The following is a 14,941-nucleotide window of genomic DNA, read 5'->3' on the forward strand; positions in this document are numbered from 1 at the left end:
AGTGAAGCCCCCATCAGACGAATCCTATCCTCCTACACTCATCTACACATTTCCCCCTGTCTCATTCATCCAGCTCGTCATCATCATCTGAGCTGTCGTCCTCTTCTTCCGGCAGTGGCTCACACAAATCCCCCCTATATCTGTTCCATGCTTCCCAAACCTTGTTCCACTTGTGGGGGTTGGCTCTCATTTTATACACTGTGCGTTCGGTTAGCATAAGTCTATCCATCGTCCTACACCACAGTGCTAGAGTAGGTGTTTCTGCCACTCCCCATCTCTGTGCAGTGTCGCGTTTGGCCACCATAGTCCCAATAGTGACCCATTGTTGTTGCCGGAGTGTCAGATCAGTCGAATCCCATACATTCAACAAGCACATACGTGGTTCCGGTGTCAAGGAAGTGTCAAGGGTCTGGGAAATGGTGCGCATGACTTGCTGCCAGTAGCTCGAGATGGCCGGACACTCCCAAAGCGTGTGCAGTAGTGTTCCTTCCTCCCCACCCCCCCTGAGACAATATGGGGTTTCCGCCCTGTGCATTTTGTGAAGAGAGGTCCTGGTGTAATATACTCAATGCAGTATTTTAAGTTGTATGAGCCTAAACCGGGCTGAAACCCCCGCCTCCCTTGGTGATGCTAGTGCGGCATTCCAATCTGTCTCGTCCATGGCACCTAACTCAGCTTCCCATTTCTCTTTCAATCGTTTTAAGGGGTCCGGGAGATTGTTCAGTAACTTGCGGTATGTAAGCGAGGTAGCGCGTGTTACCATAAAGTCTGTGAGAAGTCGGTCTTCCAAAGGTGAGGACTCTGGAACAGTGGACCCTGGCTCAATTACTGCCATTAGTGCGTGTCTAATTTGTATGTATCTATAAGTTTCAGTGGGGCCTAATGCATATTGTTGCTGCAGTTGCGGGAAAGGGATCACCCCTGTAGTGGTCCATAGGTCTCCCACCGTCGAGATTCCAATAGTATCCCATTGGGTAAAACCTTTACTGGATCTAAGACAGCCTAATTGTTTAGTGTCCCATAGTGGAGTAAGCTTGGTTAAGACTCCCCTCCATTTAAGCTGTGTCAGCGCCCTATACCATATTGTTACTGTGTGTTTGGTTGGACCGAGCAATCGCTTCAGTAGGCTTGGATTATACAGTGGGGCCAGTAAACTATGTGTTCCCAATTGCGCTCTGTCTGCTAGATATGCCGGGTCATCATGTGGGGCGTGGATCCATTGATTAACGACTTTGAGCTGTGACGCCCAATAGTAAAGCTGCATGTTCGGCAAAGCTATCCCTCAGTCATACCACCCACGATTGAGCTTAATGTGCGCTATTCTGGGCGGACGTTCTCCCCATAACAGATCGGTCATTACTGCTGTCACTTTTCGGAAATAGGAAGGCGAGATCAGATCTGGGGTATTCTCCAGCACATATAAGAGGCGCGGGAGTGCCATCATCTTAAACAATGCCGCGCGCCCCAGCAGTGTGAGGGGCAGGGCTTTCCAGTGACTTACATCCGTCTTCAGGCGAGTGAGCGGGGGTGCCAAGTTCTGATCGTAAAACACACCCGCGTCACCAGTTACGTGTATGCCCAGATATTTAAATGAAGTATCGGCTACTACCAACGGGCAATTGTCGGGGAGGAGCGGCGCAGGACCTTTCAGCACGTAGAGGATTGACTTTGTCCAGTTGATCGTATATCCGGAGGTCAAACCATGCCTATCACAGATTGCCAACAGTATCGGGATGCCCACCTCTGGGTTAGATAAATAAATTAGCATGTCATCAGCATATAAGGATATTCTATCTTCCCAGGCGTCACCCCACGTTAGTCCTTTCAACAGTGGTGTAGTCCTAATAACAGTAGCGAGCGGTTCCAACACCAGTGCAAACAGTAGAGGGGATAATGGACAGCCCTGACGCGTCCCTCTGGCCAGAGGGATCGCTCGGGAGATGTGGCCATTGGCTGCTATATGTGCAACCGGGTTCGTGTATAAGAGTTTAATCCAGGAGAGAAATTTGGGGCCAAAACCCATATGGGCCAGGACTGCGAATAAATATTGCCACTCCACCATATCAAAAGCCATTCTGGCATCTAGTGACAGAATGGCTGCCGGCTCCTGTAGCAAATGGGCTCGCGCCAATGCCCCATGCACACGCTGGAGGTTTAACGCCGTGCTTCTATGTGGCATGAAGCCTGACTGGTCCGGGTGGATCAGGTGTTTTAAGTGTGGGGTCAGTCTATTCGCAATCAGTTTTGCCAGAATTTTTGCTTCTGCATTGAGAAGCGAGATTGGGCGATACGACGCACAGTCCGTGGGCGATTTACCTGGTTTTGGGATGGTCACTATAGTCGCCAGTCGTTGATCCAAGGGCAGAACCCCCGTTTCTCGACACTCTGCGAACATGGCTAACAGTGGTGAGCTCAGGGTGTCTGATACTGCTTGGAACCACTCAATCGGAATCCCGTTAGGGCCCAGCGCCTTACCGGTGTGCAGCGCACCAATTGCCGTTCGGAGCTCCTCCTCCGTTAGGTCCGCCTCCAGTTCAGACACCGCCTCTGGCGATAAAGTTTCGACCTGTATATCTTGAAGCGCCGTCACTGCCGCCTCAACCGTGACCACCTCTCTTGCAGTATAGACTGCTTGGAAGTGGTCAGCTAAGATGTCTATGATCTCAGAGGGGCGTGTATGATATGTCCCCTCCGGATCCTGCAGTTGTAAAATGTGTCTACTGCCTTCACTTTTTTTATCCAGCCAGGCCAACAGTTTGTTGGCTTTGTCGCCTATATCATAGACCCTATGCGCAGTCGTCTCAATATTTTCTATTGTCCGTCGTCTGAGAAGATCGTCATGTTGCTGTTGACAGAGGTGGAGTGAGTGGCGTGTGTCCTCCGATGGAAGTGCCATATGGGCAGCATTAGCCTGTTCCAATTTTAGTTCTAGTGCTAGCAGTTCTTGTGTCTGTGTACGTTTATGTCTCGTGATCGTCGCAATCGCCTGCCCTCTCAGCACTGTTTTATATGCTTCCCACAGGGTCGTTGGGGAGGACACTGAGCCAGCATTTTCATTAAAGTAGTGTTTAGTCGCTTTTTTTAAGTCTTTGCGGACGGGAGGAATTTTGAGATAGCCAGGGTAGATTGGGTAGATTCTCTTACGTGGCCGAATAATAAGAGTATTGCCGATCCTCGGGGTGTAAGTGCCGCCATATGTCAACCAATCCCTGTGCCTCCATGAATTCGCTGAATCTGGTCGGGCCCGGTGAATTCGTCCGGGTTGGGAACCTATCTTGTGTGACATGAGCCATTGCATTGAAGTCTCCTCCCACCACTAGGTCTCCGTCCGGGAGCTCCAGAAGGAACTTTCCCAGGTCGGGAAGTGCCGATGCATGTAGTGCCGGTGGGATATACACAGACACCACATTAATGGATATCCCTTCCCACTGTCCACAGACTGCAGCAAAGCGGCCATGGCCATCAGTCTTAGTAGCCTGTTGTATGAATCGTGATGCCTTCTTCACTAAGATGCCTGTCCCCCGGGACCCCGAAGTGAAGTCTGAATGCGTTACCATGCGGTATCCTCGCCTATCTAAAGCCTTGCTAGCTGCACCCACTAAATGTGTCTCTTGAAGAAGGACCAGGTCGCAATTTAACTTTCTAATACTCTGGAGAACCAACCCTCTCTTTACCTTGTCCCCCAAACCCCTGACATTCCACAACATTATTTGTAACGGCGGCACAGGCCCCACCTGGTGACCATCCATCATGTTACTGGGCTGTTGCGGTCCTGCCATCGTAAGATTGTAAACATAAACACAGACCCATAGGACGAGGCAGCAATGTGTTAGATAGAAACCCATCCCCATGGGAGCCCACATTCGTATGCTGTAACGAGTCTAGTGTCCTCAGATCAGTACCGGTATGCCCGGTGTGTGAAATCCGGCATAATGTGACTATAGTGATTGTCAGTGTAAACAGTAGAGTCAAACAATGCAAACCATCAATCCTTATGAACACCCCCATGCCCGAACTCCCACCTTCCCTGCTTCCCTGCCACACAGACTCAAAACTGCCCGCCACTCCAATTTAGCAGAGTGCTTGAACCCACCCAGATAGAAATACAAGGTTACTTGCTCGTTGGGGGTGAGGAGTACTCCGGAAACAGCAACCCCTCATTCCCTCTGCAGAGGCCTTCAGCGCAGTGTCCATGGCAGTCCCGGCGGCAGTCCCATATCAAGAATGTCTCATACCTGCCGGGCCGTTAAATATCCACCTCCTGGTCTGCATCAGCATTGTCTCTCATCAGCGAGCTTCCGTCGTTGTCTAGGTCCTCCTCTCGGACGTTGTCATGATCCTTCAGTTGTTGGCCATTTTTAGTTCGTCCCGGGCAGCGGGATTGAGAGGCAGGACGCCAGCCATCCAGCCAGTCCCGGGCAGTTTCTGGATTATCAAAAAACCATGTCCTGTTCTCCGCCACCACCCGCAGTTTAGCCGGAAATATCATGGAGTATTGAATCTCTCTCCTCCTGAGTTCCTTCTTTACGTCCAGAAACGTTTTTCGCTTCCTGGCCACCTCCGCTGTATAGTCCGGGAAGAATGCCAATGTGGAGTTCTGAATCTTTACGGGTGGGGAAACCCGCGCTGCTTGGAGGATGGCATCCCTATCACCAAAGTTGAACAGTCTCGCCAGGATCGGTCTAGGGGATGCCCCTGGTTTAGGCTGTCCTTCCGGGGCTCTGTGCGCCCTTTCGACTGAGAAGAACGCTGATAGTCCTTTGGGTTGAAGGTGCGATTTGATGAGTTCCTCCACAAAAAGATCAGTTGCTCTAGTGCCTTCTGATTCCGGAACACCAAGAATTCGTATATTATTTCTCCTGGAGCGCCCTTCCTGGTCATCCAGCTTGTCTTTTAGCAGTTTATTCTCTGCGACGACCGCCTCCATAGCCGTCTGGAGTTCTGACACGTCCTCCACCAGCGATTTTGTGACCAGCTCCAGTGACCCCACTTTTTCGGCCATTTTGTGGAGATCTGCCCGAATGAGAGTTATTTCGGTCGAGATGGAGCCTACCGTCGTCTGGACCTGCGCGAGCGCTCTCATTACATCATCAAGGGTCGCCTTTTTCGTCCCCACGTTGTCCACCGTTTTCGTGGAGGTGTGCCGTCCGTCTGCTGGAGGGGACGCAGTTTTATCATTTGTGTACCGTTCGATACGTGTTTGGGTCGTGCCGCCTTTAGAGCCCTTTCCCGCCATGATGTCCACTTAGCTGTAACTCAGGCCTTCGGGAAGAAGGGATCAGGAGGAAGGGGAGCGGCCACCAATACGATACGGCCTGTAGTCCGATCAAAGAAAGCACCCTAGTGTAGATGGGGGTCGCATCCAGCGCACCCCCGATGGTAACAGAGTTACAGCCACAGTATTCTTGCCTTACCAGGCGATTTGTCCTTTCCGGCCGTTCAATATCGTCCCGGTGTCTCAGGGTCACTGCTGCGACATCAGTCACGGGATAGTCCCTTCGCCCCTCCAGCAGCGTACAGCTTTCTGTTCGAGCTCACGCCGCTTCCAAGGATGAGAACTCCAGCTCGCTGTTCGTTTCGCGGGTTTCTTCTCCAGTCCCAACCACTTCCGGTCCGTCGTCGCCGGTCAGGTCGCACTTCCGGTCGGCTTCACTCGCCACTGGTTTCCCCGGAATCAGGCCTGTGTTTCGGTCACACCGACACTCGACGGTAACTCCGTCGTCCGGCCTCCAATTTTCGTCCGGGTACTTGCCGCCAGTCCCGCCCGGTCTCGGGCGTTCGGTGCCTCCGTCTGAGGTCTGATTCAGCCACGGATTATAGTACGGATAGTCTGAGAGGCCGCTTCTCTGTCGGAGCTAGTCCTCTATGCTGCCGCCATGTTCGGCCGCTAGCCACGCCCCCTTAAAGAGGGTTTTAAATAACAATTCTTTAGACATCAAAGTGAACATTCCTACTTGTTCCAAATTGAAAGTTATCGCTTATTAAATGGAATTTTAACCCAATATAATCCAATGGGAGAGGCTGGTCTTGCAGTAGTAAAAAACTAATTTAAGAGTTTTTCACTACAAGGACATGTAAAACTTAAAATGACATGTCCAACATTTTAAATACACTGCACCCTGCCCTATAGGGTATATAGGACTAGGGGTGACGTATGAATAAAGAAGGAAGGCATGTTTAACATTTGAAATATCAGTATAAAACTACACAGACTGCAATGGAAGGCCTGAGAGTGGGTGACACAATCAGTGCTGCAAGCCTACTGATAGCACTTTATTTACAGGCCATGGGTACACGTAGTCCCGTTTTATTAGAGACTTACAAATCAAATACATGTGCCATGTGGGTGTAAGCCAATGTTACCATGTTTCAGGGAGAGAGCACAAGCACTTTACCACTGGTTCGCAGTGGTAAAGTGTGCAGAGTCCTAAATACATACCTTTAGGAAGATGGCATGTTCTTGTTGTATCCATTCAGTGTCTGCTGGCTTTATCCTTGGTCACATGATTAGGTGCAGTTGGCCTTTGTTTTTTACTCCCAGACAGTGAGACAAAGGGAAGCTAGGTGTTGGCAGGATGGGTCACTCTGAGTTAATGAGGGGAAGGGGAGGTCACCTACCACACTACACTCACATAGGGTATGCCACTAGTCTATTGTGATCCCAGACAATCAGGAGCCAGGGCAGGGAGGAAGGAATTTCCAAGCACCCCCTGGTGGTGGAATCTTCCCAAAGCTTCTTCCACTTCAAAGTGAGCACCAGGTATATAAATGGACCTCCGAGAACAACTCTTTAGTACACTTCTGGACCTGTGGGCCAGTAAGGACTGCTGTGCTGCTGAAAAGACTGCCACTCTGCTGGACTGCTGCTCTGAAGGTCTGCTGCCTTGCTACAATCTTGCCTAGGTGAGAAGGACTGGGTCTGCAACACAGAACCTAGGACCCCAGAGTGACTCCAAGGGCTAGTTGGGAGGCCTCCTGATCAGAAGACTCAGGAACATAACAGGCTTCCAACGACCTTGCATCTACACCTGGACTCTGCCATCTGTGAGTACTACCCTGCCAAATGGCCCCCCCATACGTGGACCCTTGGAAGGAGGCCAGAAGGTGCCAGGCTAGCCCATCTTTAGACCCAGCAGAACCAACGCATCTCATCTCTTGTCGGAGCAACTCCAAGCAGAACAGATGCACCTCCTCTAAAACGTGGACTTTCCTGGTGGAAGGACTTTGCATCGCCCTCACAGCCTGCATCCTCACTGGAACTGCTGCTGCCCAAAACATCCCCAAAGAAAGCCCTCGCATTACAAGCCTCTCTTTGACGACAGACTTGACGATTGATTGATTGATTGATTGATTAGCTTTATTCGATTTCAGTATAAGAATCATAAAAGCAACAACAATACATGAATATACACCAGTACATTAATTTCATAAAAAATAACATCTGTTAAAATGGGATTAAATCAATAGAATAAATCAGCTAATCACTGAAGAGCGAGATAGTAGATCAAATTGATTAAACGTGTTAATGATGCGACCACTCGATACAAGACCACTTCTGCCCATCAGGTGGTTGCTCTGTGCTTTTTGACATTGCAACGGGACATATAATGTTCTAGGGTAGAATTCACTTAGGCTCCGGATAGATAGATATAGGACCATCTCCTATTTGTGGCTGCCAAGATTGGAGATGTGGGACGACATATTTATTCCTGAATTTTACAAGTACCAAATTGCCCGCAATATCTTTTGGAAGAGGTCCTAGCCAGCCCACCCTTCTAACACTTAGTATGGTGCCATCGATGTTGGGTGGCAGAGGTCTATTTTTGGTTAGCCAGAACACAACCTTGTTTAATAGGTCCTGATGTCTTTCATGTTTCCCCTTAATAAGTTCTGGTATTCCCGAGAGGACGCACACAATAGGAGCGGCCTCTGGTGGCAAATGTAGATGGTTAGTTTTAAGTGACATATTGTCACGATTAAACGCTGTTCCCTTATGTGATGTAGTTTCTTTGTTCGGCCCTACTCTAGGGTAAGAACTCCGTACTATTGTGGCAGTCTTAGGAGGATTTAAAGTTTTCAAATGTGGGGTTACTAGTTGATTACGGGTGGTCTTACTTTGTGTGGTGGTTTTAGGCATTTCTGTGGAGGCTGGACGCTGTGGTTGAGAGGGTCCTGCCAAAGTTTTAACAAGTAACAAGTTGGCCTTAATAGCTTCCTCAACACCCGTGAGCCTATCCCCTAAGCTAGTCATTTTATCAATCAGCGGTGAAATTATTGATTTCATCATGTTTTTGATCGAGGCCAATAAAGAAGCAGGGATAGGTGCTTTTGAGGTGGCAGTACTGGGAGTGTTGGGCAGTGGGAGATTTGGGTTTAATTTTTGTTGCTTGGCCTGACTCCCCATTTGTTTGACCCCATCTCTCTTCCTTTTAGCAGAAAAGACCCGAGGGGACACTACAGATTGCGAGATTTTCTTTGGTCGTGTTATAAGCGAAGTACCCTGTATGCTTTGAGTTAGTTGAAGTTGACTGCTGGACCGAGGACTAGTCGTTGCTATTGCGCAAATAGGAGCACTAATTTGCACATTTCCTGAATCCACAGGAGCGTACGTGGATTTACACAATTTGTTTAGTTCCTCCAGTAATGATATATCTGGAGCTGCATGGCTGAGGATCGTTCTATTCCCTCTAGTTCACTGGCAATGGGGAGTGTTGTCCTCTTTATGTAGTGGTCCATCGTTCCCCTAAGCAAGTCACTCTGGGAGGAAATATTTCTGTTACCCCCCCTTGGAGGTCATAGCGTAATCAGCATCAACTACCAAACAATAGTTCAACAGTTCCACTATGGTGACGCTTGTGTAGGACCTGTAAGAAACTGGGGATTGTCAATGGGTATCTGTACCTTTTGTCTTTTTCTTCCTTACTTGGTTCAGTACCAATGGGGGTGCCCCTGTCCTGGCCTCCTCTGGCCTCTGATGGCCGCAGATTGCCCCGCCCTTGACCCGGGCTTCTCCCGGCACCCACCCGCGCGCGTTCCGCGGAGTGGAAGGTGTTCCGCGTTCTTGAAGCGCCTGCAGGCGCAACAGTAGCGTCACGAGCGCGCCAGGTCCCGGGGCTGCTGGGTGGTGTAGTTCACAGTGCCCGGTAAGTCCAGGAGCGTCCCTGTAGGAGCGTCGCGTTTGCCGTTTCCCTCACGGCTGGTGGAGTGAAGGAGTCGCTTGGCCGTTCCCCTCGCGGCTTCCCCACCACTGCAGGTAGGTTGGATTACGCCCCCAGAACACGCTCGGTGCTCCGCGTTCTTGAAGCGCCTGCAGGCGCAGCGGTAGCGTCACGAGCGATCCAGGTCCCGGGGCTGCTGGGTGGTGTAGTTTACAGTGCCCGGTAAGTCCAGGAGCGTCCCTGTAGCAACGTCGCGTTTGCCGTTTCCCTCACGGCTGGTGGAGTGAAGCAGTCGCTTGGCCGTTCCCCTCACGGCTTCCCCACCACTGCAGGTAGGTTGGATTATGCCCCCAGAACACGCTCGGTGCTCCGCGTTCTTGAAGCGCCTGCAGGCGCAGCGGTAGCGTCACGAGCGCGCCAGGTCCCGGGGCTGCTGGGTGGTGTAGTTCACAGTGCCCGGTAAGTCCAGGAGCGTCCCTGTAGGAGCGTCGCGTTTGCCATTTCCCTCACGGCTGGTGGAGTGAAGGAGTCGCTTGGCCGTTCCCCTCACAGCTTCCCCACCACTGCAGGAAGGTTGGATTATGCCCCCAGAACACGCTCGGTGCTCCGCGTTCTTGAAGCGCCTGCAGGCGCAGCGGTAGCGTCACGAGCGCGCCAGGTCCCGGGGCTGCTGGGTGGTGTAGTTCACAGTGCCCGGTAAGTCCAGGAGCGTCCCTGTAGGAGCGTTGCGTTTGCCGTTTCCCTCACGGCTGGTGGAGTGAAGGAGTCGCTTGGCCGTTCCCCTCACGGCTTCCCAACCACTGCAGGTAGGTTGGATTATGCCGGTTGACGATGACACATGACTCCACATTGCAAGCCACAACATTTTCTTTGGAACCAGCTGATGCGCAGAGCTTCCTCATTGCAATAATTCGCATCCCAAGCCCCCTTGGCGATGACGCAGGACCTCAAATCCCAGCTTCGCAGCTCCTCAAAAATGATGCTGCGAGACGCATCTCTGATCCTAACCGCTTCGAAAACCAGGATTTAAGGTACTCTTGTTCAGAAGGACTAACTGGGTCACTCTAGCCAGCCAACACTCCATCGTGGCCGGCCCTAACTTGTGACTTTGTCCTGGTGTAGTGTGATCAGATATCCACAGTTTGCACTGTGTGATTTTTGGCACTATGTTCAGAGAAATCTTTCAAATGTATTTTTGGTTCTACTGAATGGATTTTTGTCATTTTTATCTTAATTATTTATTTAAATTGACTATGTTTCTAAATAGGTGTGGGATTTTCCTTGTGTTGGTTTTCACTTTACTACCATTTGAAGTACTGCATAAACACATTGCCTCCAAATTAAGCCTCACTGCTCTATGCCAAACTATCAGGGGGTTGAGAACAGATTAATTTAGGGTTTGCATGTGACTTCAGCGGGACAAGGATTGTGGTTTATGCTTGAGTGGGATTTCAACCCCCCTCAACCAGTAACCCAATTTCTTACACCTCTGATCCATAGAGGGTTCCTGAGAGTTTTGATAACCACAAAATAGGTGACATTCCCTTGCCCTCCTTCACGTCATAGGGCCCAGGCTTTCGGTCTTGTAGGTCCTTGGGCTCCACAGGCTCAATCACCCACAATTTTTGACTAGGCTGAATTACGACCAGAGTGGCCTATTAGTCATACCAGAGCTTCATGACATCCTGGCTGGTTTCAAGATTCTCCTTCCATTTCTTCCAGAATCCCTTCACCTGGGTGCGGAGGGCAGGAGATATTTGACCTCATCCTGAAGAACTTTCATGAAAAGGTTCTACCTTACCCTCCTTAACAAAGCGGAGGCCGTCTGACAGGGCGACCATCCAAAAGTTCAAAGGGACTGAATCCAACCCCCTTCAGCTGTACATCCTGGTAAGCAAACCAGCATGGCAAGAGAAAATCCCACTTCTACCTCTAGGGCTCTGACAGGCCCATGATCATGCATTTGAAGGTCTTGGTGAACCTTTCAACAAGCCCATAGGTTTTGTTGTGGTAGGGTGTGGTTACCCCACACTCGTTCCACAGACGTAATGTATGCTGACATGAAGTTGACACCACGGTCATATACTACCTCTTTGGGAAACCCCACAAGGGTAAATACCCTGTCCCTGTCCGCTGAGGTAAAGCTCCGGATATCAGGTGTCATGGTTCACCAAGACCAGGATAAACCAGTTGCCCAGTGCTGTCATTGAGTCCTGAGTCCCAACAATGTTGATGCCCACCCTTTCAAAGGGGGTACCAATGACTAGGGGTACCTTGCGCTTCCTCCCTGACTTCCCACTGGCCTGGAAAATGGTACATGACCTGCAGAACGCTTCCGAGGTCACCTTCATCCAGGGCCAGTAAGAGTGGGAGCAAAGCCAGCCAAAGGCCTAATCCAGCACTGAATGGTCTACCAAGGGATAATCTTGAGCCAGCTCAAGTAGGAAGGTCTTGTAGCACTGCGGGACCAGCAACACACAGGTTGCACCAGGCTCAGGAACTTTAGGCTTGCTGTAGAGGAGACCATTCTCCCAGTAAATCAGGTGATCACCAGAGATGTCACCTGCTGTCGAGGCCTCAGCCTGTTGTAGAAGCCCTCGAGAGTAGAGCACTCCCTCGCTCTGCAGGATTCCTCCCAGGTAGGACCTCCTTCCTTCTGCTAATTGGTCAGTTCAGGTTGGTTTCCCAGGGTGGCAGTGTCATCCCCTGTAGTTTCCGGGGTTTCACCCTCAGGTTCAACCTCATCCCGGACTGTGGGAGTTTCAGGAGCGGATTTCCCTTGCTTTAACTCTTTTGGGCAGGTACCTGGGCCAGTCTTTCAGACTCCACGTTCTCCTGGCTACCCTCTAGGCAACCATGGACCATGTGGCCAGGAACACACACTCAGGTGATCCCAATATCTCCAGGTTGGACCGGAGTTCTACCTCTTTCCAGATGGTGTGCTCAAGGTCATTATTGAGCAGACAATCCACAGGCATAGATGGATTCACAGCTACCCTCAAGGAACCAGAGACCCTCCACCCTCATTTAAAGAGAACCAGAGCCACTGGGTAGTGACTCATGGTTGTCGGAGACTACATCCTAATGAACTACATTAGGGATTACCTGCTCGGAGGACACCTGATGACACCCAACAGTAGTCTTGCTGGCTCCTGTGTCTCTCAGAGCCTCCACTCATTTCCCATTGATGGGTACTCACTGCCTGTTCTTTTTAGAGCTGCTAGGTATGTGGGCCCTTGGCAACATTTCTCCGTCACTCAGGGACACCAGGGTAACCTCTGCACTTCTCCCCATACTAACAGGGGAATTCTCCTCTCCAAGCGCTACACTAGACAGCCCCGGTGTCTGCCCATCAGTGGGTGCTGTGCCAGCTTGGGCCACTTGGCATCACCCTTGAAGTGCCCAACCTGATGGTATTCATAGCACTTAGGGGTGAACTTCACTGACAATGTATGGTCAGGAAACCCAATCTTCTTTTTCACAGGTGGGGATTGGGAATCTTGTCCTGAGGAACTATTTTGGGGACCTTTAAAGCACTTCTGTTTTTTAATGTGTCTCCCCGCTATTTCTTCAGGTGAGGACCTTGCCCACCCTTGTGATCCCCACCCATAGCCCTTCTTGTAGACCCTGGTGCTGAGAGCAAGCGGTCCCCCACCTTAGTAAGTTCTCTGGGGTCAGTGAGCTTAATATCAATCAGGTGTTAGCACAGCTATGCAAAAAGAAAATAAACTGAACATGTGCTCTCTATCAAACTGTACAGACCCTGGCAATCCTTCACTTCATTGCCCTTTACCTAACCATCCAGTGCCTTGCAAATGAATCCACACAATCTACCCAGGACTGGTGGGGCAGGTTCCAGCTGTCCCTAAGCTTCTGCCACGAGTGCCCATGGGGGGGTGGGGATTACCTCATCCGGTTTTCCTTCTCTAGGGTCATCAGGGCAACCCTCCCTTCACTCGGTTTGTGCCTCCAGAGACTGTGCCACCAATCCTATTCAGGGACCCTATGTATCACAAGAGCAGCCCTAAATGCTTCATGCCACATGCTGATGTCATCTTCCACCATTATTGCTGGACACCACTTGCCTAGCTCTTATGTCCAGCTCTCTGAGCCTCTTTTCATGAGCCATGTTTCTCTTCTCTGCCTCCAAGGCGAGTTTCTCTCTTGCCAAGGATCTCTCTGCCTTCTTTTGTTTGGCCTCCATGGCCAGTTTCTTTTCCTGCATTCTAAAATTGCCCATCTGTGGTTTAAACTTCCTTTCAGCCTTCCTGTCCATCTCTCTTTTGGCGACAGGCCTTGTGAAGACACACTGCTCTCCCTTAGGGCACAGAGATCCAACTCCGGAGATTAGTTTTCACCTCACCTAATTGCTGCATCTCGGGGATTGCATCCAGGCTCTGCTACTGCTCCTCCAGATCATCTTCTTACATCCCCATCCTTTGTGGCTGTCAGCAAAGGGTGAGCCTCCGCCCAGGCTCTCAGAGATTTCTGAAGCTCCAATGTCTTGGTGCCATTCTTGGTTGGAAGTCCCTTTTACTTACAAAACTACTTGAGCTCTGCCACAGTGTAACATCCATGGTGGCAAGCTTAAACTCCATACTTACAGGTGAGGCCACAGACAGTCATGTAGAATGAGAGTGAATTTGGATAAAGAGCCAATCAAACAGAATTTAAAAGAAACTCTAAATGGTATCAAATTATTTATCTGGGATTTTAGTGCAATACAAGATCACTGTATGGCACTGAACAAATAAAAGTCCATATCTCATCGCTGAACAACAATGATGGAAATTGAGTTACTGGTTGAAGGGGGAGTGAAACCCTACTCAAGCAGCAACCACAATTCTCATCAGGGTGAAACAGAAGCAATCCCCAAATTAACCACTACTTAATCCACTAGAATCTTGGAACTAAAGTAGTAGGCTTACCATTGAGGCAATTTGTAAAGTATTTGGACAGAGGCCCCCTACTCTTCTTGGAAACAAGGAAATACTGCCAGTAGCAATTGTGACCTATCTTGGCTACTGGCACCAGTTCCATCACATGTTTGCCAACAGTGAGGGGAGCTCTTGCTGCAGAATAGGAGTATGACACTCAAATGCGGCTATGAAGGAAGGCAGGATCGAGGAGGGGAGTCCTTAAATCAAAGTCCTAGCCCCTGCACACGATTTGCAAAGTCCAGTGGCCCTTAGTGATGTTCTGGCATTGTTCAAAGTCACAGCACACTCTTCCCCTGTATTCTTTAAGGATAGACTAAAGTGGCTTAGCTACAGGTGCTGGAAAAGGAAAAGGGCACTACTGCTGCTGATGTCTACACTCATGAGAAACATTGTGCTCTCTGCACTGTCGAAAGAAAAGATCATTGGGTTGCTGAACAGGCAGAGAACGCTCAAGTATTTGAAAGGGCATGCCCCTGAAGTATGCCTAGAATTTGCGATACTCTGGATGGAACAGGTGTGTCAGGGAAGCAGGGGTCAATGTTAGAGCTATGGCCCATCCTTATTAACAGTGCTTTGTGCAGAATCTGACATCACCAAAAAGGAGGATGCCATCAGAGGGCATGTCCATTAGAAATAATTGGGCATCCCCTAACATCCAGTGGTACATATACAGGTGTGACAGCAGATGGAGACTGAGGAAGCAGCTCAATCAGGTCTAGATCAGAGTGCATGTTCGCTTTGCTGCATCATGACCATGAAGTACCACTCCTGCAAAATCCTGAAGGTGCTCAAGAAAATTGGGAACAAATACTCACCAAGCATGGGAATATTGGGCCAAAAGAA

The sequence above is a fragment of the Lissotriton vulgaris genome, chromosome 1_1, assembly GCF_964263255.1.
Source record: "Lissotriton vulgaris chromosome 1_1, aLisVul1.2, whole genome shotgun sequence".
NCBI lineage: Eukaryota > Metazoa > Chordata > Amphibia > Caudata > Salamandridae > Lissotriton > Lissotriton vulgaris.